The 25,515-nt window shown below is 46.4% G+C and overlaps 1 long non-coding RNA gene across 6 annotated transcripts in view; it reads left to right on the top strand.

Moving 5' to 3' along the window:
* The first annotated feature begins 5,035 nt into the window (after positions 1–5,035).
* LOC129403419 (uncharacterized) overlaps positions 5,036–25,515 on the top strand; it is a 45,300-nt gene continuing 24,820 nt past the window's right edge. For all 6 annotated transcript variants that reach the window (XR_008629232.1, XR_008629231.1, XR_008629229.1 and 3 more), the window contains exons 1-3: positions 5,036–5,138; positions 5,628–5,687; positions 6,205–6,342. This is a non-coding gene — a long non-coding RNA (uncharacterized LOC129403419). The remainder of the gene's footprint in view (positions 5,139–5,627; positions 5,688–6,204; positions 6,343–25,515) is intronic.

Consider the following 25,515-nt stretch of genomic DNA (forward strand, 5'->3'; position numbering starts at 1 on the left):
AGGCCAAACTGGTTGCTCCATCGGTTTATTTCATGTCCATCTCCATTCTCCTCTGATTCTCCTCCTGCTTCTTTCTCCCCCATCCTACTTCATTCTCTCTCTCTCTGCCTCTCTCCCGGCTCTCGGTCTCTCTCTCGATCTGTGGATCTGGCCCCCGTGGATCTGGCCCCGTGGATCTGGCCCCCGACCCACTCTTACAGCCTCGTTAAATCTCCACAGCATGAGGGGGTTGGGGCATACACATAGGTGTGGTCAGCAATAGGGTAAGGTTCTTTTCCCTCAGGGGATGCTTCTCCTAGGACTTAATTCTCTTTCAGCAGGAGGATCCACCCAAGGGCAGAGTCCCATGAATGTGTTTCTCTTCTCCTCAGCCAGCAAACATATAAGAATTCATAATATTAATTATTTTGTATGGACACAATAAGAGATGCATTAAAGCTTATAGAATTGCTCTCCTGGGGCCATCTCAATCTCAGACTACAGTGCTCAGGCCAGATCAGTCTTTCCTATCCCTGGCAGGGTCCCAGTCTCATAATTACTATTGGATCATGACAGCATTTGTCTATGATCAAGCTCTTAACTTATAGTTAAGAATTAGGCACTTTGGCCAGGCCCATCTCGATGCCAAGGTAGCACATAACTCACCGCTTGTCCTGGATCCTTCCCGTCCCACGTCGGGGACCCTACTTTGGGGTGCTAGGAACTGAGGGCAACTGAGGCTTAAGTGGAGAAAGCAGATGCCCAGGAGGGAATATCGAGGCCAATTAAGTCTTAAGTTATAAAAACATAATATTGTCTTCTTGTGTCTATACAAAAAAGACATAGCTTTAAAGTAAATTATTCAAAAGGCATAAAGAGGAGAGAAAGGCAATGTTATAATATTCAGTGTCCTAGAAAGTTCTGACCTTACCAATTAACAGAGTTTGATTAAGGGAAGAGCAGATAAACTGGTAGAAATGGTTATAGATAAACAAAGGAATGGGAGTGACTTGGAGCACTTTGATGGGTGTGACTGATAAACCTAAGCTCCTAGTGGCAAGGGGGAAAGGACAAACCAATGATATCCAACACTGATCCCCAACTTTCAGTGTCTCAGGAGGGGTGACCCGAATTGAGGTTGATCCATGGTAACCCTTAATGAGAAATTCGTTATGAGTCATATCTGCAATGGCCTCTGTATGGAGCTTCAGTGATGGAGATAGAACCTGGGGGAGTGATACTGTCTCCAGGGCGAGGTTCTGAATCGAGGGGACCATAGGGCACCAGGCCTTTGTCTGAGGATCGCGTGGGGGTGGGGAAAAACTCAGTGCTGGAATTGGTGCCTATAATGACGGTAACTTTGTACATGATTTACATGAAGAACTGTTGGCACAGAGTTCCAGGTGTGATGGGGAAGAAATACCAAGTCAGAGGGGCTGGAGTGATAAAACAGCAGGAACAGTGCTTGCCTTGTACACGGCTACCTGGGTTTGATCCCCAGCATACCCTATAGTCGCCCATGTTCCACTAGGAGAAACTGCTAAGAGCAGAGCCTTGGCTGACCTGTCTGTGCACAGAAGCCCCTGTTGGTGACTCAAGTACACCTCATGGGGTCAGAATCCCTTTCTCATGGCAGTCGTGTAGATGAGGGTCATGTGTGAGGGGGGAGGACAGTGATGGCCACAAATAATTCCATGTCCCTCCACCCTTCACGACTCCACTCCTAGTCCCACCTATCACGTGTGGGGCTGAGGGGAGAAGACTCAGTCTCAGAGAAGGAATTTTGAGGCTCTGACACCTGAGCAGGTGCTACAAGGGCCCAGAACAAGGACAAGGGAACAGAGACCCCAGGTGGGCCTGGAGATTGGGCTAAAGTCTTTGTGAACACTGAGGAAAATGTAGGCAGGACTGTCCATACTGATCAGAAAGGTATAGTTAATATTTTGACTCTGATTGGAAATCACATTTAAAAGTAAAATCAAACAAACGAACAAAGAAAAACCCAATCAGTTTTAAAGATTTTACATGGCAAGGCAAACTACACTAAGATAAAAAGATTACAGGCGAGAAGGGAGGAAATGTTTACCCATCACACATCATAGTTATAACCCTAGTATCTAAGATACTACGGCACTCACAAAGCTCACAGCAGGAAATCCCTGACTGTAAATCCCCCTTCATAACATGCTGTGGGGACATGCACAGAGACTGCCCTAGAGGCAACATCCCTGCGGGCTGTAGGCATAAGAAGTGTTTATCTGCACTGACTGTCAGGGAAATGTCAATCAGAAGGACAGTGGTGGGTCCTCTCAACCCACTGAGAATGGCCACTATTGAGACTGGCGACAACCAGTGTGGGCTGGGATATCCCCAACAATGGATGTGGTCTCAAGGTTGGTTTGGAATGTCAATGTTTGGTTCTAATCATGAAAAATTGTAATATTTATATTTTATAATATGGTAGTATCTAATCATGAAAAAAGTAATATTAAAAAATAATATTTTAATAAAAATAATAAAATAGTAATTTTTCCAAAAAAAGTGAAACAAAGTTTCCAGAATATGAATAGTTTTGTAACTGTGATTAATGGTACTTAAATGAATAGTTTCTATATGACCAAGTGTTTTCACCCAGATAACTACACCCGAACTGAAAACATTAATTTGAGAAGAAATATGTGAATATATGCTGTTGCAGTGCTTACATTAATGGCAGAGACATGAAAACTATCCTAATTATTCATAACAGGCTGCCTGCTATGTTTCTAACTGAGTGCTATGTTTCTTACCTCCTATGTTTCTTACCCAGAGTGATCATTGCCAACTATCATTACCATAGTGGTTCCTTCTCTATCCCAACTACCTTCCTTCCCAGCACCTGAGGCAGGCTCCCAACAGTGGACAAATCCTCCTGGCCCATTTCTACTGTCCTCGGGTATTAGTCTCATACTATGTTTTTTGTTTTTTTTTTTTTTTGGTTTTTGGGTCACACCTGGCGATGCACAGGGGTTACTCCTGGCTCTTCACTCAGTAATTACCCCTGGCGGTGCTCAGGGGACCATATGGGATGCTGGGATTAGAACCCGGGTCGGCCGCGTGCAAGGCAAACGCCCTACTCGCTGTGCTATCACTCCAGCCCCTCATACTATGTTTTTTTATGTCCCACAAACGAGTGCAGTCATTCTATGCCTGTCCCTGTTTTTCTGACTCATTTCATTCAACATGATATTCTCTATGCATCCATTTATAGGCAAATTTCATGACTTCATTTTTCCTGGTGGCTACATAGTGTAGATGTACCATAGTTTCTTTATCCAGCCATCTGTTCTTGGGCACTTGGGTTGTTTCCAGATTCTGGCTATTGTGAATAGTGCTGCAATAAACATAGAAGTGCAGATGGCATATCTGTTGTGTTTTGTACTCCTGGCGTATATTCTCAAAAGTGGTATTGCTAGATCATATGGAAGCTCAATTTCTAGTGTTTTGAGGGATGCCCATATTCTCTAAAAAGGCTGGACCAGTCAGCGTTCCCACCACCAATGGAGATTCCCTTTCTCCCTAAATCCACTCGAGTACTGGCTGTTCTTGTTCTTTTTTTTTAATTTAATTTAATTTATTTATTTATTTATTTTTGCTAAAAAAAAGATGGCACATATTCCACCACCAAGAATCACGTAATCAGTGGAATCAGTAGAATATGTGCAGTGGTGAAGGGATGGGTGTTTGAGCATTGTATAACTGAGACTTTAACTTGAACACTTTGTAACTTTCCAAATGGTGACATAATAAAAGAATTAAAAAAAAAGAAAGATCTTAGACTCATTATGGAGTCTTAAAAACTCATAAAACACGATAATAGCCCAAATGTACACAAATCATTTCAAAGCACGCAATCTGAACATACAGAAATTGACTCTGAGAGGTATGTACATTAACATCCAAAAATTATTTTTGTTTTTTAATTAGTGAAACAAACTTAAATATTAAACAAAAGCTTAAAGTTACTGCTCATGTACATACACAAATTACCTTCTGTAACTGAAAAATGCAAATTTTAGCAGTGGCTTTAATAAATCTTTAGACAAATACACGAGTACTTTAGAATTAGGAATAGTTATGTTGTGTATTTGATGGTAAATAACATTTTCTGTAAATAAGTATGGCGTCTTTTAAATGTTTAAATAACATACAATTAAATTAAGAAATCGGATTTTTCAAAAAGAAACAAACAATAAAGAGCATAAAAAAAATGGCATTCTGGAGTGCGGCTGCGCCAGCCCAAAACTCCAAGTGGTCCCGGCCGCCGGAAGTCACGCCCTCGACCCACCCTCGGTGCCATTTTGCCAGAATGCACAGAGAAGCGGCAGGTATTCTGGTGAGCAACGCAGCCCGGACAATGCTCCGGACACCAATCGGGGCCAGCAACACTGGGGACCCAGAGTTACTGGGTTCTTGTCTCACTCACGGAAAAGAATTTCAGGAGTAGACAAGCAGTGAAGTAAACAGATTTTATTCAGAGGTTTCTGAGGGAAGGAGGAAGGGATAGGTGGCACTCAGGACTCACTCCCGGCAGTGCTCGGGGACGCTACGGGGCTCTGGGGATCAAGCCTGGGTCGCCCGCGTGAGAGGCAAACGCTTTGCCCGCTGGAATCTCTGCCCCGCTTTTCCAAACGGTTTCTGAGGAGAAGCTGATGTCCTCAGCTCCTCTGTTCACACTGCCTTTCACGCCAGCTGGGGGGTGGGGGTCTCGCTTGCCAGGGCCGAGGGGGCAGAGTCTAGATGGCTCCTGGGGGTGTGGCCCCTCGCCCTGGGGGCCTGGGGGTGTGGCCCCACTTGGCAGCCTCCTGGGGGCGTGGCCTCGCCTGTAGCCTCCCGGGGTGTGGCCACGCGTGCCTCACGTGTGCCCCCTGGGGGTGTGCCCTCGCCCGTGCCCCTCCTCGCGGCCCTCCCTATTTCCGGCGCCTGTAGCCTCCCGGGGTGTGGCCACGCGTGCCTCACGTGTGGCCCCTGGGGGTGTGCCCTCGCCCGTGCCCCTCCTCGCGGCCCTCCCTATTTCCGGCGCTCGTGCAGGGGAGGAGACGGCCGTGACTGGGGGTCTCTGCGCCCGATCGTCCGTGTAGTTCGGTTCCGGCTGTTCCTCTGGGAGGGTCGCAGACTCGGTGAGCCCGGGCCAGGTTTCCCTCAGTGCCGGGTGTTGTCTCCCGTCTCACCTCAGCGCCCTTCGCCCTTCGCTGCCGACTCTTCCCGAAGACGCAGCGCGGGGGCGTTTGGCGTTTCCCTCACGTGCCGCCCGGAGAGGGGCGCTGCTTTGGCCAGGCAGGCGGGTCAGGCGTCTTTCCCGTCTCAGCGCTGGCCAGTGATGCCTGGCTGTGTTCACCATTGCTGGGAACTGTCCCCTGCCTTTTAATTTTTTTGAATTAAGCTCTTATTTTTATTTTTAATTAATTATTCATTTTAAGAAACCGACTCAGTGAGATACGCATGCAAAGTTGTCAATGATTGGATTTCAGTCATGAAATCCTAATGTTCCAACACCACCAGTGTACGCTTCTCACCACCACTGTTCCCAGTTTCCCTCCTCAGGGCCGGGTGCACTTGTGTGCACCAGAAATGTGCCTTGCCTGATCTTTGTGTTCTTTCGTCACTAGGTTCCATTGGAAGCTGGGATGGGCACCAGAAGATGATGTCAGAGCTCCCGAGCTTCTGAGGTAGGACTCCTGCTCGCTTATTACTCCTCTTTAGCATAGCAACCGGTGTTACTGTAAGACGATCATTATTGCCCTTTCTTAGCATAAGTGTCTCAAGGGAGCAACTTGAGTCATGGAGTGTTGAAGGGAGCACTCGTTCTCAGACTGCATTCATTTTAGTGTCAGTGAGCTAAAAATTCAGTTACTCACGTGCAATACGTGACAGGATTGTAGAGTACTAGTTAGCTTCACCCTGTCTGAGACAGTGACTAGTGCTCACTGTCAGATGGAGGGTGGCTGTCCTCACACACTGCTCTGCCTCTGCACAGTCATTGACAGTCATAGGAGTATACAGATCTGAGAGCACTGGGTGACCACCCCCCTCCCACAAAGGGTCTGAAGGAGAAATCCACAGAAATGGAGTGTGCTGGGCATCATGCCAGTGACCACTTGCAGACATCACTCTGGCTCTTACAGGCACATCCCTGACCATATCCATCCATGGGTTTTCAGCAACCATTACATGCCTGTTTTCTAGGTTTTACTGTCGGCCTCCAGAACCCCGACATGCATGCATGGCTTGATGTTCATCATGTTCCACCATAGACCCACATGACTGCTCCTGCCGCAACACTGTTAGCTTCCAGCTCCAGCGTGCCTGAGGTGCTGTGCAGAGGTGAGTCATCGTCGATCACACACAATGCACGTGTGTCGTATCACAGGCTCATTTTCACATCACGTGGAAAAGTTGTCATTGCATTCAACTGTGGTTAATCTTCCAGTTTTTACAATGGCTAACGATGATTCAGGAGTGAAGTTTCTCTTTATACGGTGAAACGTGTGTAATGTACAGAACCTGACCTCATGTTTTCTGTGTGTGTTGACATTGCTATAGAACATGATAAGAGATTAGATTCTAAGAAATCCACCATTGGCAGCATTAAGGAGTAACAGTTACCAGGCTCTACCCTGTTCCCTAAATTCCTGGTACTATGGGACCAGACCTACGCGTTAGGGGGTGCTGTTTGTCTCTTGGCCACCAGATCACCCAGTTTCATCCTTTCTTTATGTCCTCTGAATAGCACTGGGGTGCAATTCTGAGCATATGCACAGGGTCAGGCATTGAGCCCCTGGGGTATACTCCAGAAATGCCTCCTAAGGCACGATTATGGGCTTCTGCTTCCCTCCAGGGGCTGCAGATGGGCCCATGGTGGCCCCAGGGCACGCTTGGCTTGCCTTATCACTGGGCCACAGGGAGTCCAGGGCAGGCAGTTCAGGAACCCCCGGCTGGCACATTGCATTACTGTGCCAGATACTTCCGTCTGGATCTTCTAAGTGCAAGGGCTGTGCCCCCTTGCTGAAGTGGATTTTTTTTCTTTATTTTTACCCTTGATTTTATTTTTATTTTTTAATTTTAATTTTATTTTATTTCTTATCTTTTTTTCTTTTTTTGCTTTCTGGGTCACACCCAGCAACCCTCAGGGGTTACTCCTGGCTCTGCACTCAGGAATCATTCCTGGCAGTGCTCGGGGGAATGGGATGCTGATAATCGGCCGAGTCTAAGGCAGATGCCCTCCCTGTTGTGTTATCTCTCCAGCCCCCTTTTCCTTTTAATTTTATTAAAAATTTTTTCCCTTGTGAAAGGATATTTATGCAGTACCCATCCGATAAAGGGTTGATAACAAGGATATACAATGCACTGGTTGAACTCCACAAGAAGAAAACTGCCAACCCGATCAAAAAATGGGCTGATGAAATGAACAGAAACTTTTCCAAAGAAGAAATCCGAATGGCTAAGAGGCACATGAGAAAATGTTCAACATCACTAATCATCAGGGAAATGCAGATCAAAACAACAATGAGATATCATCTCACACCACAGAGACTGGCCCACATCCCCAAAAACAAAAGCAACCGGTGTTGGCGTGGATGTGGGGAGAAAGGGACTCTCCTTCACTGCTGGTGGGAATGCCGACTGGTTCAGCCCTTTTGGAAAACAATATGGACGATTCTCAAAAAGTTAGAAATTGAGCTCCCATTTAACCCAGCAATACCACTCCTGGGAATATATCCCGGAGAGACAAAAAGGTATAGTAGAGATGACATCTGCATTTCCATGTTCATTGCCGCTCTGTTCACAATAGCCACAATATGGAAAAAACCAGAGTGCCCGAAAACAGATGATTGGCTAAAGAAACTCTGGTATATTTACACAATGGAATACTATGTAGCTGTCAGGAAACATGAAGTCATGAAATTTGCATACAAGTGGATCAACATGGAAAGTATCATGTTGAGTGAAATGAGTCAGAAAGAAAGAGACAGACATAGAAAGATTGCACTCATATGTGGAATATAATGTAACTGAGAAGTACAAGTTGGCAACGATGCAACTTCTGGCAGATATCTCTCTGGACTTAGTTACTAAAATACTAAATTACAGAAACCCAAAACTGAGAGGCCGCTAAGTGTGGTCACTCGACCTCACACTTCTTCATCCTCAGCAATGGAAAACAAATTACCTAATGCTTCCTTTTCAGCAGGTCTAACTTTAGGGGAGAGACTCTCCAAACAATAATAGTGAGTTTTGTTGAAATATTGTATGCAATCAAAGTGAAAGTAAAGTGAAATTTATTAGTTACACAGGCGGGGGGGGGGGCTTAGGGTGGGGGGGCTAGGGGCGTGGGGGTGTTTGGGGTGTGAGGGGGCGGGGTAGAGCTATACTGGGATTCTTGGTGGTGGAATATGAGCACTGGTGAAGGGATGGGTATTCGAGCATTGTATAACTGAGATTTAAACCTGAAAACTTTGTAACTTTGTAACTTTCCACAATAAAAAAAAAATATATTTAAGAAGAAAAAAAAAAATTTTTTTTCCCTTGTACTGCAGAACTTCCGTTTACTTTTCTCATTGCTGAATGTATGCTAGTGTGGATTTTGTAGCTCCCGCTTTCTCCACAGGCCCATTGTTTTGCATTTCCTCTCTGTGAAGCATTGATGCTGTCAACAGCCGAGTACAGCTCCTTTCCCACTGTTTGATTCTGCCCAGTGTGGAGATCTTGAGACTGCTAGTGAAATGACAGAGGCATAGGACCTGTCTACATTTCCTTAAGCAGCATGGCCATACTTGCTTTGTCTGTTGTGTGTGCTTTGCATAGTCTGCTGCTGTATGATCTTATCTCAGGTGTCTTTGGTGGGTAACAACAGAGCTTGACAGGACCAGGTATTGCTACCAATATTTGTCCTTCATTGACTTTAACATTGTTATGATGCTCACAGTGCTATTATGAAATTATGGACATGACTTACAGTCCTTTTGCAGTACTCATTGCCTTGCTGGATTCTTTATTTGCTTATAAAGCCATCCATCTGAATGGTCCAGTCTGCTGCGATGTACTATTACTGTACACTTTTAACCGTTGCAGAGTCCTTTTATTGTGAAGTTCACCTCATGACTGGCTGTTGTTCAAATTGTTGTACCGTGCTCCTTTAGCAATAGCCCTGCACTTTAGCTCTGTGTGTTTTTGCTATGACGGTGGTGTTTCTGCTGTGTGCAATACCCTATGTCACTGCGAACTTGAATCTTCTAATTTTCCTCCTGCTGGTTTGTCAAAGGACTAGAATATACTCCCTGTCTTTTGAAGTACTTTGGCTGATTATTACCCTGAGTAACAAATCCTCAGAATACACTCACCCTTGGAGGTTCGCTCACTGTTTTAGCAGGGATCCACTCCTACAGTTTTGGGTCCCCACAGTTTATTGGGGTTTTTGATTAGATTATGTATCAGACAGTCCTTACTGTTGAGGCACTTTTCTGGTGCCAGTCGCCTGGGACCAGTCAAAGGTGAAAAGGCTTTGAAGCAGTAACACGATGAGGATTCAGGAAAGAGACAGAAATAAGAGAGAAAAAGCATGGGGTCAGGGGCCTCATGAACTGAGGCCCTGGATGTTAGCAAACACAGATGCTCTCACAAATTCAGTCCTCACATAAAGTGCATTTGCAGAAATCACCATTTGTCTAGCAGGTCTTTGGACACAAGAGTAAGTCATGATTCATTCTCGTGTGTATGCTTTTTGAAACCATTGCATATGAAAAAATATGTTATACACTCTGCAGCACTTCCTTTGCATGTCCATGGCAATGTCCATGGCATGTCTGTATCCCTCTGGTGGCTCTTGGTTGGACGTCACATCAGACGGTCTGCTATGGCATGCCATGTTGTTATTGTCCAGAATTTGTTTTGCGGTCCGTGCCATTTAGATTTTGTGGCTCACATTTAAGTTTTATGGCTTGTTTTCTGACAGACGCATGCAGGGCGTTACTGCTCATATGCCGTGTAGTGGCAGTGGTTTTCCCACTGCAGCCACACAGCCCAAGTCTACCTAGTGTCAGATCAGAAACATGCCTGCATCCTTGTCTCAGGAAATCTTACTTCAATTTTTCCCTAGTACTGTGTTCCTGTATGTGCATTCTTGCGGTACATGTCAGTGTGACACATGATTTACTAATGATGATTGACTAGCCACACATGCACACACCTGCATCTAGAGTTATGGAGCTTTGTTTTATGCCTTAGTTACTTTCACATGTACTTGCTGGCATGTATAAGCATGTATAAGCCTGCAGAGCTCTCCCCAATGCTTTGTTTCCTTGGTTTGGGTACAGGGTGTTACATACTGTTTGCTGGGTGTGACACAGCTGTCCTGCACTGCTGATCATCATTGAAAATAGATCATCTTTTCCCACAAGGAGCTTCCTGGGAAGCACCACCTGTATTTCATGACCATGAGTCCTGAACAGCTTTTCAGGACTCAGCAACTCCATGACAAAGCATGCTGTGAAAGACCACTGTCAGCACATGTAATATGTTGCAAAAAATGTGTGCACTATATATGCAGAAATATATGCAATATTTCTGATGGATTTCCACTTTCACATGGATGCGAAGTGAGTCCCAAGTTTCTTTTGGGCTCTCCAGACTCGTCGCATTCATGTGTGGATTTGCCACCCTTGCTCATGTGGCATGCTATACTTTGTCTCCCATCTATTATCCAAGTGTGCTTTTATTCTCTACTGAGACTGTATTAGTAGTTGCAGCAATGCCAGTGTTTGGATTGTGTGCTACTGCATTCATCCTGAAAGATGGTTAGTTCTTATGGACTGGTTCTCTCAATGTGTGGCTTTGCAAGTTCTCTCCCTTTTCCGGCCTTACAAGTGGGCCAGTGAGGAAGTCCCAGTGAGGGAGAGGAAGTGAACTGGGGGACATGGGAGGCCCATGTTTTCAGGGCATTGGTCGGTCCTTGAGAAGGTGCATTCATGGCACGTAATTGATCAGTGTTCAGAGTATTCACTGTCAGTAAGGACACTTGGGAGGCCTTTATTTCTCTTCTCAGTTTACTCTGTGCCTTTTGTCAACTTTTGGTGAAACCAAACACTTTGGGCAGGTTCCTGCAAGTTATGTGTGTATGGTCAAGTCTGTGGTCTGTGGATGGACATTTCAGTCCCTGTTGCTCTATTTGGCATTCTGGTAGTAACTCGGGAAGGCCCCTGGTGAGTGAGTGGAAGAGTGTTGGCTGGGTTCCTCTTCTGACCTCAGCACTGTCTGGTGGACACTTGCATGTCTGCTGTGATGTTGGCCATTGGCTTGTATTCCGGACTCCCTGGAGAAGCTGGACTTTGTGTGGTCAGGGTGCTGTTGCAGTGTGTCTTTTACCACCAACACATGGTGTCGGGTGTTCTAAGTTTTCCTTACAGGTTGACTGTGGTCGCTCACTCGAGCAGGGACCACCCACGCACCATTGCTGGGTGTGTTTGGAGGAGACTACAAAACCTGTGCCTGGGTCTTTTTATTAATTCACTTATTTTCCTTGTGTCATGTTTGTTTGTGCTATTGCCCCCGTGCTGCCCCCGTGTATTTATGTGATGTATTTGTTTATGTTCGTGGTGCAGCTGCTTTTGCTGTTAGGTTTTATGTCATGGCTGAGTTGACCATGATCTAGTGTTTCTGAACATTGTTATGGTTATATTAGATTAATGTTACAATGGTTACATGGGTATGTTAAGATTGTTGTGCTGATACTTAAAATACTCGCTAAAAGTGGGATCACAGGATACAGGTGAACACAGATGGTCTCAATAATTCATTGCTCACATAAGATGCTGAGAACAAGGTTCAAATTATTCTCATTCTCGTACATGTTGTGGTTTTCATGCTCTGGCTTTGACTTTAAGTAAGCTGTTGCTTAACATGTAGTGCTGACCATTTTCTTCAATTCTCTATGTTCCCTATTTCTTGTTTTACCTGTATATTTCATATTTCTTGTTATACCTGTATGTCCTGTATTTCTTGTATCTGTATTTTTTTGTATTTCTTGTTCCATGATTTTGTGTCTCACACATGATTTACTAACCATAAGTTATCAATTATGGTTGGCTAATCACAAATGCACACACACACAGACACGAAGTTTTGTCTTATGACTTAGATGCAGGTACGGGCTGGCAAGTAAGCCTGCATAGCTCACCACCTAGGTGTGATTGCCACTGCTTTATTTCCTGATCCTGATCCTTAGACCAGACACGGGCATGCATGTTCATTCCCTTGCCACTGGGATCCCATCCATGTGTGCACACTCACTGAAGGTTTGCTTTAATCAGTCATGTTCTTTGGAAGTAACTGGCAGATGCAAAATTCACAGCCAAATGTCTGTTTACTATCTCTCTTGCATGTGCACACACACACACACCTACATGCTCAGACCATGGCTATTTATTCTTTGCTTATGAAACAGGAATTTTTGGCTAAGCTTTTCGGGCCTGGGCATACTAACACACACCTGCTTGTGTTACCTTGGTGCTCACTTGGGTGTGCAAATTTGCTTTACACTTCATTTTTATCACATGCTTAAATTGGATACTAAGTAATGTGTTCATTTTTTGTGTGCAGGCAGCTTAAGCCTTCACAAGCAGCTCTTGCTTCAGCGCACGTTGTACTGTTTTCAGGATCGTCTGGCTTACAGCACTTTGCCCTGCCGCTCAGGATGCTGCTGCTGTGTGCTTCTGGTGGCTCACACTTAGTGTGACGTTTGATAGACTGGAGCAAGAATCACATGTTCTGTTGTCAAACATCCCTATTTTGAGGTTGGCATCATTATAATTTCATGGCATTAATACCAGTTATAAATATTTTATTCTGTGGTCACATATGTCCAGCGTTCATACAAGTCAGCCACACAGTTGAAGCATGCACACCTCAACCAGTGTTTCTAACACTCATTCTAAAATCAGGGTCATGATGTCTTGGTTGGTGCAATCCAGTGTATGGACCCTTCTTTGGAATCCTTTCCTTGAGCACTGCTATGTGACCTTGTGTGCATTCCTGTAATCTTTTTGTGAGCACAGTTACTTCCTCATTGCAGAAAGCATGGGGTTTCTCCCTTTCTCACACAGTCACATGCGAGCCTCTGTTCTGTTGTGCCACCCCAGCATGCAGCAGCTTATTTTCTGGTTTGCTAAGTACACACCTGCTTGTGTTACCTTACTCCGCACTTCTATGTGAGAATTTGATTTACCTTCCAGTTTGTCACGTGCTTGAATTTGATTCTCAGTACTGTGTTTGATTTGTGGGGTGTGCTGACAGCTTAAGCTTTCACAGTTAGGTCTTGCTTCAGTGCACATTTCACTGGTTTCACTGTAGTCTGGCTTACAGCACTTTACACTGCAGTCAGCAGTAACGAGGAAGCACTGCACTTTCCCTCAGGGTTAGCACCCGAACATAGGGGAAAATATTTTACTACTGTTCTTGACTTCACACAGGATGTTTCCTAAGTGGCATTTCTGATTAGAGTTCTGAAAGGGCGTCCTTTAGCCCGTTCTTTCATTGAGTAAACATTTTGTACTTCAGTACACACCTTGCGTGTTTTTTTGCTACCTAACCTGTGCTCTCTGTCTCTGTCTTACCCTATAACATCATGAAACTAATGGTCTCCTACTGATACTAAGGATGGTGCTACTACAGTATCAATGACTATTCATATTACCTACTTTGTGGCATGAAGTGATAGTGCATGTCACTCCTTTAGCACTAGGCCAGCTGGAATTCAACCCATGGTCTTCTATATGGACTCACCACTGCCAGAAATTATCCCTTAACACAAATCGATGAGTAAAACCTAAGATTTGTTGTGTATGGCTCCAGTAACATTAAGAAAAGGCATATTTTTTCTTGACTAGTCATGAGTGGCTATTCTGAGTACCCTCATTCCTGTGATCACAGTGATGCCCACAGGCACATTATCATTTCTTTCATGGCATGCACTTAATGCATTCCTTATATTTCCTGTTTTGATTCACTGTATATTGTATTATGTGCTATGGGTGTCCTGCAATGCCAGGTAAGTTAGACTCATTGACATCATATAGGTGTCCATTGTTTGCAGCTGCATCACCTGCCCCACAGTGGATGGAAGGTAAGTCTAAGGTAGGAGCCAGGGTGGTTGGGTGCTTATGTAGATTGTTATCAATGGGCAGTGATAGTAGGAGGGATGGGGGTAGTGTATGAAGTGTGGACTGGAAGTTTATATGTTCTGAGGTAAAAAAAATTGGAATAGAGTAAGTTGCATTGGGATTGGATTCTGTATATGATTATGGTAGGAGTAGGCTTACGTTTAGGGGTAGGAATAGAATTAGGGTAGAGGGATGAAGGGTGTGGGTTGCTTTAGGGTGAGGGTAAGAAGTTAGGAGTTCGGGAAGAAATTAGGAATAAGGGTTGGGTTAGGAGTTAATGTTGGGGATAGAGTGATGGTTAGGGTTAGGTTTAGGGTTGGAGTTAGGGTAGGAGTAGGGTTAGGGTTAGGGCAAGGGCTAGGGCGAGGGTGAGGGTAGGGGTTAGGGGTGAGGGTGAGGGCGAGGGTGAGGGCGAGGGTTAGGGTTAGGGTTAGGGTTAGGGCTAGGTCTAGAGCTAGGGCTAGGGCTAGGGTTAGGGTTGGGGTTAGGGTAGGGGTTAGGGTAGGGGTTAGGGTTAGGGTTAGGGTTAGGGTAGGGTTAGAGTTAGGGTTAGGTTAGGGTTAGGGGTAGGGGTAGGGTTAGGGTTGGGTTAGGGTTGGGTTAGGGTTAGGGTTGGGTTAGGGTTGGGTTAGGGTTGGGGTTAGGGTTGGGGTTAGGGTTGGGGTTGGGTTAGGGTTGGGGTTAGGGTTGGGGTTGGGGTTGGGGTTAGGGTTGGGTTAGGGTTAGGGTTGGGTTAGGGTCAGGGTCAGGGTCAGGGTCAGGGTCAGGGTCAGGGTTAGGGTCAGGGGTTAGGGTTAGGGTCAGGGGTTAGGGTTAGGGTTAGGGTTAGGGTAGGGTTAGGGTAGGGTTAGGGTTAGGGTTAGGGTTAGGGTTGGGTTGGGTTAGGTTAGGGTTAGGGTTAGGGTTAGGTTAGGGTTGGGTTAGGGGTAGGGGTAGGGGTAGGGGTAGGGGTAGGGGTTGGGGTTGGGGTTAGGGTTTGGGTTAGGGTTACGGTTAGGGTTAGGGTTAGGGTTAGGGTTATGGAGACCTGCCCCCGGCTCATCACGCAGTCTGGAGACCGAAAGTCTCCTGCTTTCCCTCCGGCCCCGCCCAGTGACCCGCCGCCTCCGGGCGAGGCTGAGGACTCCGATCGCGACGTCTCATCTGACGGCTCCATGAGATAGGGGCCCGCTGCCCCCCGCGCCCCCACACTGCCCCCGGCGCCAGGCCTCGGCCCGCCGCCTCCCCTTCCTGGGTGCTCCTGCCTTCAGGCACGGGTGGGGATCAGCACCCCAGTCCTGATCTCCTGACGTTTTTGGTGTAGACATGTGTATGAAAACTGAGAGATCTCTTTGAGGGGCAGCTCCTCAGCCCCCAGTGGCGAAGGACCCTGTTGAAGTTCATCTTTTTCATTAGCAGCTGCCATTAAGAATCCTGGGGGCCTGGTCCTAGCATGTGAGCAGAACGAGGACAAAGTTTTGTTCATGCTGAGTCCCTGTGGCTGCCCCCATGCAGAGCCACTTTGGGTGCTGTGGTTGCTGTGGGCAGCCCTGAAGCTCACTGGTGTTAATAAAGGGGTTCTGGCCTAGAAGGAATCCCCTGGCTGGGCCCATTAGGACCTTCCTTGGGACCCAGGGAGGAGTCCCGCATCACAGGGCTGCAATATCCTCCCCTGTCCACCGAGCCCGTCACCCGTCTCCTGACTTGACAGCCCAAATTCTAGCCTACTTTGCACCCCCAGGAGAGGAAGGAGCTTCTGGCAGTGTCTCCCCAAGGTGGGGCTTGACTTGGTACCCCAGGTGCCTCCCACCAGGACATCTCCAGGGTCAAGCAGGAACTTTCCAGGTCAGGGCTAGAGGTTTGTCCTCTCTCTGCTCACCGCTCCGATATCTCCTCCAGGTCTCTGTTTTGGACCCTAATGCTGATTATTGGGAATAACAGGCAGGATAAGATCATGCTGAGGCATGGTCCAGGAGGTGGTTTTCATGGAATCTTAGTGCATTTTATTCTTTTCACTGTCACTGTCATCCCATTACCCATCGATTTGCTCAAGCGGGCACCAGTAACGTCTCCATTGTGAGACTTGTTACTGTTTTCGGCATATTGATTATGCCAGGGGTAGCTTGCCAGGCTCTGCTGTGCGGGTGAGATACTCTTGGTAGCTTGCTGGTCTCTCTGAGAGGGTTGGAGGAATCGAACTCAAGGTGGTCGTGTGCAAGGCAAACACCCTACCCGCTGCAATATCACTCTAGCCCTTATTCTTTTCATGAAAATATAAAGACTTTGCAGCATATGCCATCTGTTCAGTCCCTCACTCTGGATTTGTCGTGGAACTGGTGACCCCTAGATATCCTGGTCACTGGACTGAAGACGTGAAATAAGAAAAAAAATCATTCCTGTCAGAAAGTAGGTGGTCAGGAGTCCTTGGAGACTGGCCCTTTAAGGCCGTGAGCGGCGATGCAGTGACTTCAGAGAACCCTGCAGCTTTGCTTGCCATAAGTTCCAGTCCCGCCATTTTTGCCAGCTGAGGAACAGGGAAAGTGCTGGCTTTGGGGCACCGGGGGACAGGGGGCATCCCATGGGCCTTTTTGTCACCAGCTGAGTGTTGCCGAGTGCCTTTGGGTCGCCCCGTGTCGGGGGCGGGGGCTTCGGCCCCTCATCCGGCACCGCGCCCCCCCTTTATTCACTGACTTCAGGGAGCAGCGGGAGTTTTCCTGAGACTCTCTTGAGAGACGTGGAGGGGGCGTTAGTCTCGGGAGGGCGCTGGCCCTGTCCCCGCCACCATACACGGTGCCCCAGCACAGTAGGAGCGATCACCTCGAAATCTCCAAAGAAACCCGGGTGTGAGAAGCAGCGTGGGGCCGGGGAGGAACATGAGCTCGGGTGAGTGAGGTCACTTGGAAGGTTCCAGAAAACCCAAAATAACGGAACAAACAAGAGAGTCATTTCTTTGTAAATTATTGTTCATTGTGTTTCGGGCTACACCCACGGTGCTGGGGCTGACTCCTGGCTTTGCTCCCCAATCCCTGCTGGGGGTCAGGGGACACCATGGGGTGTCAGGACTCGAGTCGGGACGCGAGGCTTGCACCCTCCCTGCTGACCTGTCGCTCAGGCCCCCATCCAAAGAGAGTGTCAGAGCCAGAAGGAGCCTCAGTTTCCCAGGGGTATGTGTGGCCGCATTAGGCATGTGTTAGCTCCCTTGCAACAATGGTCACAGGGTTGGGCGGGGGTCATTTGGGGAGTGTCCCAGGACAGCCTGTTGCTTGCCACCTTTCATTCCTGAGACTGAATCCGGAGTCATCCTACGTGTCACAGACACCCTTTTCAAAGGTATCTGTGGAGGCGTTTTTTTCTTTTCCTTTAAAAAATATTGGTTCAGGGCTAACTCCTGGCTCTGCACTCAGGGATCTGTCCTGGGGGTGCTCGGGAGATCCTAGGGGCTGATGGCTGCAGTCACAGCAGCATACAAGAGAGATGTCTTCTCAGTGTACTAGCCTCCTGCCCTGTGGGGGTAGGGGGTACAATTCCTCACTTGCTTGGGGCTCAATAGTGTTTGGTGGAGCTTTTTGACTTTCACATGCTCCCCACTCATTGGTAGGTTATGGGGGGGGTCCCACAGGAAGCTGTAAGAGGATGCAGAGCCTGGTGGCAGAGGGGGCGGTGCATCAGGGCTGTGTTGGACCTTAGGGGTCATGCAACCTAGTGTGCAATCTTAGCAGGAGTAACATGCACACTTAAGTGGGTGCCCTGAGCTCTCCCATAGTGAAATATATGGTCACAGTTGGCTCCTTCACCTTAATAGATTTATTTCAGTTAATTCATTTTTAGTAGTTACTTTTTTGGTACGGGGCACACCTGCTGATACGTGGTTATTCCTGATGGTGCTCAGGGAAACATATTAGGTGCCACTAGTCAAATCCGTTTTTTCTGCTTGCAAGACAAGGTCTTTTCCCGCTGTACTATGTCTTCAGCCCGTTTGCACAGAAAAAAATTGATCTATTATTTTTTTGAATTGTAGATTTTGGCGCACATCACTCAGTGCTCATTGTTTAGTCTAGGATCTGAGCTCAACATTGTTCCTGGCACTGCTCGGGGTCCCTATCTGCTTTGGAGAATTGAATGTGGTTTCACAGCTAGAAAGAAAAACAACCTATCAACTGTACTGTCTCTACTAACCCTATGTAATTTTTTCTACAGAATAAAGGATTTTTTGCTTCATCTGTCAAGTGTCTCAGCACAGCCCATCTCCCAGACCAGGCACGCTAGGCGATGGTAGAGCTAGTAGGACATTTGCCTTCCATGCAGCTAGCCTGGATTCAATCCTTATCATTTCATAGGGTCCAATGAACACTGCCAGGTGTGGAACAAACTCCCCCAGAAAAAAGTCTCACTCCAGAATTTACCATGACAATGAGCATTCTTTGAACATCTTTTTTGGGCTTTGTGAATATCTCTCCTGCCTGTTCTTTTATTTGCTTTTATTTTATTTTGGATCAGATCTGGCAATGCATGGGGTTACTCCTGGCCCTGCACTCAGGAATTACTCCTGGTGGTGCTTGGGACCATGTGGATGCTCGTAATTGAACCTGGGTCGGTCATGTGCAAGGCAAATTCCCTACCTGCTATACTATCACTACAGCACCCTGCCTATTCTTTTCTGTTTTTCCTGTTTGATTCAGACTTGGAGACGGTCAGGGACTCTGCCCCTCTGTCCAGGGGTCTCTGAGATTCTATGACCTGCATCTTCAAGTACGTGCTCTGCCCTTTAAGCTTCTCTTTCTGGGTTATGTCTCACTAATAGGGGAGCTGATGAGGTGGGGTTTGGCTCCACACCTGCCAGTGCTTTAGGGCTGCTTCCTGCTCTCTGCTTACAGTACCTGTGGACAGTGGGTACCAGGAAATCCCACACACCACCGTGCCGACTTCTAGCTGGCCAGCAACAGCTCCAGGCTAGTGTGCTCTCCCCCTGACCTCTGTTGATCTGTTGATAAATTTGTTGTAATTTCTTGGATGTGAACATTCTGGAATCTTTCAACTGTTTAAGCCTGGGAACTAATCCTGGTTCCCAAGCAGAGAGAAGAACAGAGACACTAACTTGACAGTGCAAACTAACTTGACTGGTTCTATTCCAGTATACTGCGGTCAACTATCTTACCCTCAGAATGGTTTCTTGACAGCGAACCCGACTCAGGCAGGAAGTAGTTTATATAATGTTTGATTACATAAGCGGTACATGTCTAATTGTTTCTGAAAAAAGCTAGCTATAAAACAAAGGTGTTTTGGCAAGTGTATAGCGTAACAGTGGTCAGGAAATGTTGGAATATTTCCCCTTTTCCAGCTGCCTTCTGGAGTTTTGTCACAGAAACCTTTTGTCACAGAAACCTAGCTGATCTTTGACCCCGCAGATCTAAGGTGCTAGCCAGGTTTGATTTGACATTGTAGATTCCAGGCTGCAGCCCAGCCTGGTCTTTGGGATGTAAATCCGAGTGCTTTCTGCCCAAAGAAGGCTTCCCTTTTGTTTTTGTATCTTCTTTCCGGGGGGCCTAGATTAGCAGGCCTGCAGATACAAGAGAATTATGTTGCCTCAATGTTCTTCCTGTAAGATCTTTTGGTGCTTTTGGTGACGTCAATGTATTGCGCCCTTTGGAAGGGCCATGATCAATAAAAGGGGTTTGGAGAGAAGGTGAGGGGGCGGAAAGTGTATAGAAGGCGGACAGGTGTAGAGAGGATGGAGAGTGTATAGAGGGAAGACTGGAATAAACTGCAAGTGAGACCAACCATCATGGCTCCGTTCCTTCCTTCGCCTGCCACATCTTCGCCATCAACCTCCCCGGGGTGGGGGAAGCGGCCGGAGGCTACCGAGCTCGGGTGGCGGGAGAGACAGCTGCTGCCCTAGGCCCTGTGCCTGGCTCGGTGCGGTGAGGCGTCCCTTCCCTCGCCCGCGCCTTTTCTTTTTATTTTTATACAACTGGCGTCCCTGTGCGTGCACGAACCTCCAACCGGTGTGCAACTAAAGGTAAGAATAGCATTTCGGTAGAACCCCACTCTAGAAAAGTTTGGTGGGAGAACAGAATTTTGTGGTGCAGTGAATTAAAATACTAGACTTACTGCCCCAGTAAGATGGGACAAAAACAGTGCCGCGAGAAGTCCACTCAAAATTTTTCGCGCCAAACTGAACGTGGCAAGTTTTTTATTGAATTAATTAAGCATTTTGCAAAGAGAACTGGGCATCGTGTCTCTCGGGACCAACTCCGGTCCTGCCTAAAAATTGTCTATAAGTTTCATCCCTGGTTTTCAGATAAGGGTACTTTAGAGCCTAAGGTTTGGGAAAAAATTAAGGATAATGTCTTTAAGGAATTTAAAGGAGGGGCTAAAATCCCCAAACAATTCTGGGTAACTTGGGAAATCATTAATTCCATTCTCAAAGCTTTGGAAGATACCTCCGAGGAGGAGGAAGTTAGATATGCTATGGGAGGCTTTCCTCAAGAGTTAAACAGAGAGGATTTTAAATTTGAGGATGAAGTAAAGAAAGTTTCTACTACGGAGAGAGCCTTACCCTCAGCTCCTCCCATACCCAAGCCTAGAAAGAAGCCTGATGCTCAATGCTTGGCTGCTCCCGTACCCAAACCCCGAAAGCAGCTCAAGGCGTTTCCAGTGCAGACACGTTCTCAAAGCAAAAATCACTCTGCCACTGAAGAATTAACGTTCTCTACTGACGTTAGACCAGAGAGACCACCACCTCCCTTGTATGACTCCACTTCTAGTGAATCAGAGGAAAGTGATGGGTATGATGAGCCAGCTACCACTTCCTCAGATCCTGAGTCTGAGAGCGGCTTGGTAGAGGAGGCTTCTCACAGGAGCCGCCGCCCTTCAACCAAGCGGCCTCCAGGTCGCTCGGGACACGCTCCCGATAGAAGCTTACAGCTGAGACCTCTCGACCGTAAATGGTCAATTCCACCCAGACCCCATAAGCTCCGTCTCTTTTTTCCCATCCAGCTAGAGGAAAATCAGCCTCCATCTTATGAAGGGTTAGGAATGGATTCACTCAGTAATTTTAAAAAGGCCTGTGCCTTGTACGGACCTACATCTCCATACTGTAAGGAGTATCTTACAGGCTGGAGCAAAAAGGCTCATTGGGTACCTCAAGATTTTCACGTGGTTGCTAAGACGTGCTTAAGCCCTTCTCAGTATATGCAGTGGAGGATGTGGTTCAGTGATGAGGCCAAGGCAAAACTACAGAGCCTAGGCCACGCTGGACGAAAATTTTCAGGGATTAAATTGACTTATGAGATGTTAATAGGTGAAGGGAAATGGCACAACCCTAAAAAGCAAGTCACCTTGCCTTGTGCTGTGTTTGCCCACGTCCGTGATATCGCCTTGTGGGCCTGGGAGAGGATTGATGCAGACGCTGAATTCAAGGGAAGCTATACAAAGATTATTCAGGGAGTCTCAGAACCTTATGCAGACTTCATAGGGAGACTGATGGAAGCCATAGAAAAGCAGGTGAAGGGAAAGGAAACTCAGGAGCTTTTGTCCAAACAATTGGCCTTTGAAAATGCTAATGAGGATTGCCAGGCCATTTTGCGCCCCATTAAGGAGAAGGAGGATATTATGGGATACTTGAAGGCATGTAGGAATGTTGGTTCTATCAAGCATCAGGCGCGCATTAATGCAGTTGAAGCCTATGCCATACAGAGGCAAGATAAGGGCAAATGTTTTAATTGTGGGAGATCAGGCCACTTCCGCAAGGACTGCAGGGCACCTCCAAACCGTGCCACTGTGAGAGCACCACCTGGACCTTGTCCACGATGCCGTAAAGGAAACCATTGGGCCAGAGATTGTCCCTCCAATCTTGGTGTGGCTGCTGACCCCAATTCGGGAAACTTGCAGTGGGGCCAGCCCCAGGCCCCGCAAAATCAGGGGATATTCCCAGCTGCAGCCCTTCTCCCCAGTGTGGAGCTTCAGAGCTCCAGTCCGTAGATTCACTGCAACCAGCCACGGCAGGGAGCAATGCCTTGGATATTCCCTGCCCTGATACAGTTACCATCTGCCTCACCCAGAGTCCCAACACATTAAATTCTAAAGTAAAGGGACAAGATTTGAGCCCCCAGGTAGAAAGGGAGCTTGCTCAAGTGAACCTTGCAAGCAGCACATCAGGTTTTCATGGTTGTCTGGAGGATCTCCTGACAGTGAAGGTAAAGGCGTCGCCAATCTCTGACGCCACTCATGGAGTGCATCTAGAATCTCAAGGACAAGCGGCTGAGTTCAGGGAACAGGAAGCTATCCCGTGTATGGGACATGCGGAGCTGAGTTCTGTACCTAATGGGCATCAGGTTTTGAGCCAGGATAAAAGCAAGGAACTTTGGAATCAAAGAGTTATGTCTGTTGGTGAATTTGCACTGGCTAACCGAGCAGAACTCTGTGTAAAAGGGCTCAGCTACCCTGAGAGGCCTCAGTCAGGCCAGAGGTGGAGAAAGCCTTGTCTAGTTTCTAGTCTCAATTCCCAAGATCATCTGCCAGGAACTCAGTCTGGACAACCAAATCTCAGGTTTTTTATCAGAACCTGTGGTGATGTGCCAGTTCCAAGGAAGGTTATTCAAAGATTCAGGCTGGTACAGTTTTATTTTTGGGGAAGTGAACTCCCACTTCTAGTTCATGAGATGCCACCTCTAGGAAAACGGCTTCAGGGCCAGTGGGTACGTGGTTATTCTCCCACTCGGCAATTGCTTATTGACCCAGGAGGCACAAAGATGCCTCATTCCTGGGTGCATCTTTGTGCAAACGGAGGTATGCCCCGTTTGACTCCTTGTCCTTGACATTGTTTTCTTTAAAATTTTTGAATTTACCTCAACGAGAGCCACATACAGCAGCTGAAAGGCATTTCCAGGAAGGTGCACAGGCTCAAGAAATTATTAATTCTCCTATTTGGATTAAAATTAACAAATTGGATAGCAGGGAGACTCCTCATTCGAGGAAAAGGCTATGTTTTTCTTTCAACAGATATCTCCACCAAGAAACTTTGGGTCTCGTTTTGCATTTCGTCAGGAGCCGAATTCATCTGCCTGCTTTAACTTTCAGAACTCTGCAGTTTTACAACCCTCCAAATTCCAGCCACAAGCCACCGCCAAACTGATTTCAGCTGGCAGCCACAAGAAAACCAGAGGAGGAGTTTGCATCAGAGAGCCTGCAGCAAAGGTCTCTAACTCCTCTATCATATCACAAGGCCACATTAAGAGCATTCCTTGTATCTTTCTTTCACAGGTTGTAGAATGGAAAACGCCAGGACCCCATATTTTGGATTAACAATTCCTTACTTTTACCCTTTCCTTGGAATTCACAGGTGCCTCAGTTTCTGAAGGAGGAAGGAATGACTTTTAATAGGAAAACCTTTTTAATTTCTTTCTAGAATAACTGTTCGTGTCGGAGTTCCCCCTGTCTCTTTCTCTACCCCTAGGCATGGAGACGTAGTAAACCCGAATGATCGAAGCCTCTAATAACTTTAAAGTGTTTTTTCCAAACATAAGTTAGGTTACACAGATATGACTGCCAGTGAACCTGACCAGAGAATGGCTGCATTCCCCTGCTGAAGGACTCCTGACAGAAGTTGTGATGCTCCTGTTCCAGTGCTCCCTGCCTGATCCAGTACTTCATGAAGTTCATCAGACTCCTATAGCTGCTCCTCTAGGACTCATTGCTGTGACCACTACTGCTGCTGTTGCGGAAACAACTCTTCAATTCTGATCCAGACACTTCATTTCTTCACAATGGGACTGACTGACTCTCATCATTGGTGACTTTCCTCACCCTTGGACAGTGCAGGACAATTGGACGCTTTATTACAAGCACTGCTCTGGCCAAGGGTCGGACTGAAATTTTACTACAATTTATAAGACTGTATTGTGTTTGGAATTGTTCCTCTTTCTATTTCAAATTTTTGTAATTTTGTAAACAGAAAAGGGGGAGTTGTTGGATATCATTGGTTTGTCCTTTCTCCCCTTGCCACTAGGAGCTTAGGTATATTGGCCACGCCCATCAAAGTTATGTTCATACAGACAAAAGAGTAGAAATAAGCCTAGTATGGCAATTTAAAGATAATCAGTATATGGATAGTATAGGTTTTTTTCTTTCTGCATCATTTTAATTTGGATTTTTAACCTGATGTATTTTAACAGAAATTTAACTCTTTGTTTTAGCTTGTGCGCCCTTTTGATTTCCTGTAGATTAGAATTATGCTTTATTTTGTATAACACTCATGTTGTAAAATTTGACTGAATTTTTATGGGATAATGTTAAGTAAGAATCATTTGTTAGCGTATAATATATATATATGAGCAGTTAGAATAATGGATTTGTAAATTCATAGTACCTATAATAACTATCCTTCTGGTATTGGGTTTTCAGTTATGTGGCAAAGTATTTTTGATGAGTTAAATCTATGATTTTATATGTATGAGTGAGATGTTGTCTTTCTCCTCTCTTCTTGTCTTTTGAATAGTTTAGTTTATAGCCATGTCTTTTTGTATGGACAAAGGAAGACATTTAATATTATGCCTTTGCAATTGGGATTTAATTGGCTTTGAATATTATTAATTCCCGGGCATCTGCTTTCTTGACTCTAGCCTTGGTTGCCCTCAGTTCCTAGCCCTCTAAAAGGCAGGGTCCCAACGTGGGACGAAGAAGGACCCAGGGCAAGCGGTAAGTTGTGTGCTACCCTGGCATCGAGATGGGCCTGGCCAAAGCGCCTAATGCTTAACTATATGTTAAGAGCTTGGTCATGGGGTGTCATGTCATGATCCAAAAGCAACGACGAGACAGGGCCCTGCTAGGGCTAGGAAAGACTAATCTGGCCTGAGCGCTGTAGTCTGAGATCGAGGTGACTCCCGGAGAGCAATTCTAAAAGTTTAATGCATCTCTTGCTATGCCCATACAAAATGATTAATATTGTGAATGCTTATATGTTTGTCAGACAAGGAGAGGAGAAACACAACCATTGGGATTTCATCCTTGGATGGGTCCTGCTGAAAGAGTATCTGTCCTAGAGAATAGGTGTTCTGCTAGTGTTATTGAACTTTTTGTGCCTAGCATTTTATTTTATGGTTAAAATCTGTTCTAAACAAAAAGGGGGGAGATGTTGGAATATTTCCCCTTTTCCAGCTGCCTTCTGGAGTTTTGTCACAGAAACCTTTTGTCACAGAAACCTAGCTGATCTTTGACCCCGCAGATCTAAGGTGCTAGCCAGGTTTGATTTGACATTGTAGATTCCAGGCTGCAGCCCAGCCTGGTCTTTGGGATGTAAATCCGAGTGCTTTCTGCCCAAAGAAGGCTTCCCTTTTGTTTTTGTATCTTCTTTCCGGGGGGCCTAGAT

Source organism: Sorex araneus, chromosome 3 (genome assembly GCF_027595985.1).
Source record: "Sorex araneus isolate mSorAra2 chromosome 3, mSorAra2.pri, whole genome shotgun sequence".
In the NCBI taxonomy this organism is placed as follows: Eukaryota; Metazoa; Chordata; class Mammalia; order Eulipotyphla; family Soricidae; genus Sorex; species Sorex araneus.